We start from the raw sequence: 7,552 nt of genomic DNA, 5'->3' as shown, positions 1-7,552 counted from the left end.
GGGACAGCTCGTACCACGGGAGCCAGTGTGCGGCGGGGAAACCACCTGCTAGGACCAGGGGACGACATCAGGACGGACGTGGCCCTGGAAGACGTGGACTACTCGGAAGCAGCGGACTGGAGGAGCAGGACCCTGGAGGCATCCTTACAGCAGACGACCCGGGAGGCATCATCAGCGGGCCGGAGAAGGAGGATCGGGAAGACATCTCTCCAGCATCGACCCGGAAGCCGCCATCAGCGGGCCGGAGGACAAGGAGGAGGAAGACATCTCTCTAGCAGGCAGCCCAGAAGCTGCTGTCAGCGGATCGGGGGGACAAAGACACGGCAAGCCAGGACGGCACAGGGGACTTGTCGAGGCAGCAGAGGAGTCTACTTCTCTCTGATCGGTTCCGCCCGTGAGGGGAAAGCCGCATCTCCCCCTCCCTATTAGCTGTCCTTGTGGGCTATTCCTCCGAGGGGGGGGGGCTGATGATTCTAGCACTCAGCTACCCCCTCATGGTTCCTTCACTGCCATGGAAAGTGGTGTTCTGTCTCCATGAAGGTTTCAAGTACTCTAAATACCAGCTTCGGATGGATTTATACAATGTTTGAAACACAGTAGAAAAGAATGACAGTGGGTATCTTTCAAAATGCCTTGTCTGAGTTTATCTCTGGAGAAGGAGATAAAAAGGGGGAATTGTGGGGTAATATTTGTAGGTATTCATATTAGCAAACTATGGATGAGCTTAAAATGGGAATAAGTTGTGTAAAACTGTGAGCTGGAGTTGGGGCTGTTTGGAGTAAACAGGGTTTTATTGCTCTGTGGGGGAGGTGTAGGTATGCAGGTTCTTGAGACCTTTTGGTTGTGAAGTGAGCCTGTTTGGTTTCCTGCTGGCCAGCGTTGCGTCGCCGAATGAGACGACCGGAAAAGATGACCAGCTGACCTAACCCTTAACCCCTCCTTCTTACTCCGGCATATCTCCGGTTGATCCCTGGCTTTCTGCCTCTTCTTCACATGCTGCCCCGGGTGAAAGTATCTCTGCAGTATGCGAACCAGTGCAGGAGTAAGCCGGCATTACTCTTTAAGCATTACAATATAACTGTAATATATCATGTTGTATTGTAATGATTGTATTGCATTGTCATATTGCCATTAAAGTAGATTATTGTTAACGGTTACTTTGTAGATATGGATTCCTTCCTGTATTATAACCAGCTGGATAGGGACGCGCGGAGATTTGAAAAGCGGCCCAGTTTGCCCTCCAAATCTCTTACAGTAGCCGAACCTGATCTCATTTTGTGGACTCTGGGAACCACCAACAGACCTGCACTCTGGGATCTTAATGTTCTGAAGGGTTAGGAATAAAGTAATCAAAGCCTTCTCATCCCACTCTGGGAATGAATGTGCACAGAGGGGAAACTATGGCAAGAGAAAAGCAGGAAAATCCCCCGATCGACAAAGAAATTACCATTTGTTGTGATAGGGTTCGATGGTAACATCGAATTATGTGTTACGGCCTATAGAATTTTGGACCCCAAAGTAAAAGACTGGAGAGAGATGGTCAATAAACAAAAAGCTTTATTCAAGCAGAAAACAGAAAATACGGCAGTGGAGTCAGGAAGTTGGCTGGCACTGAGTCGTCAGGGACAGGAGGCAAAAATCCAAACACTTAATCCAAACGACGAGGAGAGCAGCGAGACACACCGGAGGGTCGAAACACAGAGGAATTATCTAGCAGGGAAGTGGCATGAGGACCGGGCTTATAAATCTACAGGTGAAGAGGTGAGTGGAAACAGGTGTGCCTCGTCTGCTCCTGGGAGGAGCCAGCCAACTCCCTGTCACACGCCAGCCCTGCAGAGGAACACAGAGAAGAGAGGGGTGAGACAGGAAAAAGCACACAAAAGCACACAACAAAAATAAAACTAAACATAATCATAACAGTACCCCCCCCTCAACGGACGCCTCCTGGCGTCCTACCAGGCCTGTCCGGGTACCTCTCATAAAAGTCCCTAAGGAGAGCAGGGTCCAAAATCAGGGAGCGGGAGACCCATTGACGCTCCTCTAGTCCGTACCCCTCCCAATCCACCAAGTACTGGAACCCCCGGCCTCGCCTTCGTACATCCAACAACCGCTGGACGGTGAAAGCAGGATGAATGTCAATACTCCGGGGGGGAGGAGGGGGCTCGGCCGGAGGGCTCAGAGGACTGGAGGAAACTGGTTTGAGCAGTGAGACATGAAATGCTGGGTGGACATTCAAGGCAGCAGGCAGCTTGAGCCTAACCACAGCGGGGTTAATAATCCGTTCAATTACAAATGGGCCAATGTACCTGGGTGCCAGTTTGCGGGAGTCAGTCTGGAGTGGCAGATCACGGAAGGACAGCCAGACCTTCTGACCGGGCTGGTAGTCCGGGGCTGGAGTGTGATGGCGGTCTGCAAGCCTCTGGTTGCGAGCAGCAGTGCGAACGAGAGCTGCCCGAGCTTCATGCCAGACTCTGCGGGCCCGCCGAAGATGCCCCTGTACTGAGGGGACTGCCACATCCCTCTCCTGGGTGGGGAAGAGAGGGGGTTGGAACCCAACAGAAGCCATGAATGGAGACATTCCTGTGGCGGAGCAAACCAGGGAGTTGTGGGCATATTTAACCCAAGGCAGGTGGGAGGCCCAGGAGACTGGATGGTGAGAAGAGACACAGCGAAGGGCTGCCTCCAGGTCCTGATTCGCACGCTCAGTCTGGCCGTTGGTCTGCGGGTGGTAACCTGATGACAGACTGGCCGACGCCCCCAATGCCTGGCAAAAGGCTTTCCAGACTCGAGAGGCAAATTGCGGACCCCTGTCAGAAACAATGTCCAGAGGAATGCCATGCAATCTAAAAACATGCTGGGTGATTAGTGTAGCAGTCTCCAGAGCAGAAGGTAACTTAGGTAGGGGAACGAAGTGTACGGCCTTGGAAAAGCGGTCAACAATCGTCAGGATAACTGTATTTCCTTCCGATGGGGGAAGACCCGTCACGAAGTCCATGGCGATGTGAGACCAAGGCCGATGAGGAATGGGAAGAGGGCGGAGAAGACCAGCAGGGGCGCGGTGGGATGCCTTACTGCGGCCCCCAGATGGAGCAGGCGGCGACATACTTCTTGGCGTCAGAGGACATGGAGGGCCACCAGAAGCGTTGTTGGAGGAGGCCTAGAGTCCGAAGTGCTCCTGGATGGCAAGCTACCTTAGAATCATGTCCCCACTGGAGCACTGAAGATCTGGTGTGCGGTGGAACGAACAGCCGACCCGGTGGACAATCCTCAGGAGCTGGATGGTCCTCATGTGGCTACTCCCACCACACAGGAGGATGGAAGAATGGTTCCCGCGGATGGCTCCTCAACCGGAGGAGCGAACTGACGTGACAGGGCGTCTGCCTTGATGTTCCGTGAGCCTGGCCGATAGGTGAGGGTGAAGCTGAACCGGCCCAGAAAAAGTGCCCATCGAGCCTGGCGAGAGTTGAGCCTGGGAGCAGAACGGAGATAAGCTAAGTTTCTGTGGTCCGTCCATACCACAAACGGATAAGTTGTGCCTTCAAGCCAGTGCCTCCATTCCTGCAGGGCTAAGACTACTGCCAGAAGCTCCCGATTTCCCACATCATAGTTTCTTTCTGCCGGGGAGAGCCGGCGGGAAAAGAAGGCGCAGGGATGCAACTTCTGGTCGGAGGCTGAGCGCTGGGAGAGGACTGCCCCTACACCAGTGTCGGAGGCATCCACTTCGACCACGAAAGGGGCTGAAGAATCAGGGTGAGATAACACAGGAGCAGAGGAAAACAAACACTTCAACATAGCAAAAGCAGCCTCAGCTTCAGATGACCACACAAAGGGAACTTTAACTGAGGTGAGCTTGGTGAGTGGGGCGGCTGCTCGACTATAGTCACGAATAAACCTGCGGTAAAAGTTGGCAAAACCAAGAAACCTTTGGAGTTACTTTCTCGTTGTAGGAGTGGGCCATTCGGCCACTGCCATGACTTTGGCAGGGTCGGCTCTGACCTGTCCCTTCTCTACCACAAAACCCAGGAATGAAACAGAGGAAACATGAAAGGCACACTTCTCAGCCTTAACATAAAGTCTGTTCTCCAGAAGTCTCTGCAGCACCAACCTCATGTGTTGGACATGTTCTTGGGGGTCACGAGAGAAAATGAGGATATCATCAAGATACAAAGACAAATCTGTTAAGCATATCACGAAGGACATCGTTAATGAGTGCCTGAAACACAGCAGGGGCGTTAGTTAACCCAAAAGGCATAACTAAATATTCAAAATGTCCCAGGGGCGTCTTAAACGCAGTCTTCCACTCGTCTCCCTCCCTTATCCTAACTAGGTGGTAGGCATTTCGGAGGTCCAACTTAGAGAAGATGGTGGCTTGATGGAAGAAACCAAAAGCTGAGTCTATGAGCGGAAGAGGATACTTATTCTTTACAGTAATGTCATTCAAGCCCCTGAAATCAATACAGGGGCGTAGAGTCTTATCCTTCTTGTCAACAAAAAAAAACCCTGCCCCCAATGGAGAGCGAGAAGGGCGAATGAGACCAGTAGCAACAGAGTCAGTGATATAAGTCTCCATGGGCTTCCTCTCCGGCTTGGAGATATTATAAAGTCTGCTCGAAGGCAAGGGAGCACCGGGGAGCAAGTCAATGCCACAGTCATAAGGTCGATGAGGTGGTAGAGACAGGGCACGATCCTTGCTGAAAACCTCCTGGAGGTCATGATACTCAGAGGGAACTGACGTGAGGTCAACAGGTCTGGGGGGGAACAGGTTTTGAAGTAACAGTGGTGGGTATGGCAGAGTGTAAACAGTGAGAGTGGCAGAACAAACTCCAATTGACGATGGATAAGGTGGCCCAGTCTATGTGTGGGTTGTGGAGTTTAAGCCAGGGGAGACCTAACACCAGCGGAGAAAGGGGTGAGGGAATGAGATAAAGGGAAATGGTCTCGTGATGATTACCTGAGAGTAACAATGACACTGGGGCAGTACGGTGAGTTACACGGGCAAGAAGCCTACCATCAAGGGAAAACATTTTCTTGGGCTCGGGCAGGAGTTCTGAGGGGAGATTAGACTGGAAAACCAGGTCAGAGTCAATAACATTTTCATCATCCCCTGAATCAACTAAGACTTGAAGGGGAAGGGAAACTTGTGAACTAGAAACCGTACCCTTTAACTGGAGACGATTAGCGTGGGAAGGGGAGACAGAAGTATGGCTCACCAGCGCCCCTCCCCCGGCTGCTGAGCCTGCTCTTTTGGCAGAGCGGAACAGTTGGCTCGAATGTGGCCAGCCTGACCACAGTATATGCAGAGCCTCTGGAAGAAACGGCGTTCCCCTTTCCGCAGGTGAGAGCCTCATTCTCCCCAGCTGCATAGGCTCTTCTGGGCTTAGGGATGAGGAGACGGTGGGTGGGTCCCGGTAGGAGAAAGGCCCCAGGCGTTGGTGAGGAGGTGCAGACTGTCCAGGCGGACGTGGTGACTTGGGTTGGGAAAAGGGGAAAGGGAATCTCTGCCTGTCTGTTCTCTCCCTACGCCTCTAACGGAGGCGATTATCTAAGCGAATGGCCAACGAAATAAACTCCTCAAGGGACGAAGTCTCATCTCGAGCAGCTAGCTCGTCCTTTAACCCTTAAAGGCCGAGCGTGCCGCCCGCGGCTTCAAAGAGGTAGCGTTCTAAAATGCTTAATAACTTTGTAACCGCTAATCCTATCCATCTGATTTAAAAAGTGAGGTAAAGCGGCTATTCTAGGCTTTTTGCTGGTATCACTATGTCCTTTTCCGGGATTCAGAGGCTCCGACGTGATCGGGGCAACGTTATCACATTTTACAGCCTTGATTCGTCAAGGAGACCCACGCGGCCCCTCTGTCTGAGCCAAACAGCAAAGGTTTTAGACTAAGTCCCACCCCCCTGTGTCCGGATAGGTTTAAAAGGGTAAAGGTCCAGGCAAACCTCTGCCCATGCTACCATCTTCTCGACCAATCAACATAGGTTGCTGTGTATGTTTTTGGCGGCGGGAGATAAACAAAGAGAAACAGAGAGACGAGAGAGTAATACTAAAGAAGAGTAATTCTGCCAGCGTAAGAGAAATAAATACAACACGAGATATCTAGATACAGTCACACACACACACAAATACACATACATACACACACACACATATCCCAAGACAAATTCAAACCAACATGTCAAAACGGCGTTACACTACGGAAGAAGCCGTAGAATTTATTTGGTCTGGCGGACCGCTTAGCGATGCAGCGGTGGATTCCTCAGATTCTGAAGCTGACAACTGGCAAGGAAGAGGAGTATGATCACGGGATTGATCCCTTCGAAGATAAAAAAGTGAGTAACTTTGCTTATTTCTTATTGTTTGTGTTGCATTTATCGGTTGTTGTTTCTGTATAACGCCGAAAAATAATTAGTCCTAAGAGTTTTTATAATGGATGGCCATTTGCCGTAATTGTGTCATAAAGTGAAGTCCTGAGCTCAAGATTCACTATCAATAGAGGCTACTATTTATTTCAGTAAAAAAACGTCAAGCAATACCTTTCATTTATTGCCTCATTCCGCTTGCCCTCTTTGGTTGTTTGTTATGAGGTCTAATGTTATTATATTCATTGCATTACAATTCAGTTACTGATTCCATCAACTAGTAATGTTAGCAGAGGGATAAAGTGTGAATCAAATCAAAAGTTGAGACTGTGTTTAGAAAACAGATAGGATGACACTGGAGAAATAAAAGCAATAAAGGAAATAAAATAAATTCAGACATTTATATCTGTATATTTTCCTCCCTTTTATTTTAGTACAGAGGATGAGAGAGGGGATGCACAAGCCCCTGTCCCCATCAGTAGGCCTCCTTCAAACCGAGAGGGAAAATAATGTGGCCAGGAGGGTGCAGCATCCAGACAAAAGGCCAAACCAATGCCAGCCCCCCTGACAGTGAAAGGGAGAGGAAGAGGAAAAGGGAAAAAAACATCTCTGACCCCAGAAGAGCCAGGAGCTGTTTGGAACCGACCTGAGGTGCCAGATACTGCCCAACAACTACCACACTTTTGCCCGAAAAGAGCCCGTGGAGTCCAAGGTTTTGTTGGTGTGGAGTATACTCCTGCACAAATATTTAGAAATTGTTTTAACAACCAAGCTGTAAATATCATCTGCAAGAACACAAACAAAAATGCTGAAAAGGAGCAGGCTAAGGGGGAAAAGTTTGTTTGGGAAAGCCGGTAAAATTCCTCATGTATGTCGGCCTTATGGCACTTCTAAAACTGCTAAAAGTAAGTGACTACTGGAGGAAGGGATCACACCTGAGTGTTCTCTTTCCTGCTCCTGTCATGACAAGAGACAGGTTCATGGCAATCAGCAGAGCTGTACATCTGAGCGACCCAGACCATGATGAATCTTGATACATTTCCTTTGCTCTTTATATATTTTTCTAATATTTTGGTTATAGTTTGAAGATCATTTGCTCTTTGTACTTTTGCACTTTCTATATATTCCTAATACTTTGTTTATAGTTTTAATATAATTTGCACTTTGTTAATTTGCACTTTGAATTTGTTTCA

At 49.5% G+C, this 7,552-nt stretch overlaps 1 long non-coding RNA gene across 1 annotated transcript; it reads left to right on the top strand.

Moving 5' to 3' along the window:
• Positions 1-5,623: 5,623 nt before the first annotated feature.
• LOC117543431 lies at positions 5,624-7,203 on the top strand. The gene is made up of 2 exons (XR_004568565.1): positions 5,624-6,329; positions 6,794-7,203. It is a non-coding gene; the product is annotated as an uncharacterized LOC117543431 (long non-coding RNA).
• Positions 7,204-7,552: the final 349 nt, after the last annotated feature.

Source organism: Gymnodraco acuticeps, unplaced genomic scaffold (genome assembly GCF_902827175.1).
Source record: "Gymnodraco acuticeps unplaced genomic scaffold, fGymAcu1.1, whole genome shotgun sequence".
In the NCBI taxonomy this organism is placed as follows: Eukaryota; Metazoa; Chordata; class Actinopteri; order Perciformes; family Bathydraconidae; genus Gymnodraco; species Gymnodraco acuticeps.
Note: the sequence above shows the minus strand (reverse complement) of the source record. Positions and strands in the feature narration are given on the sequence as shown.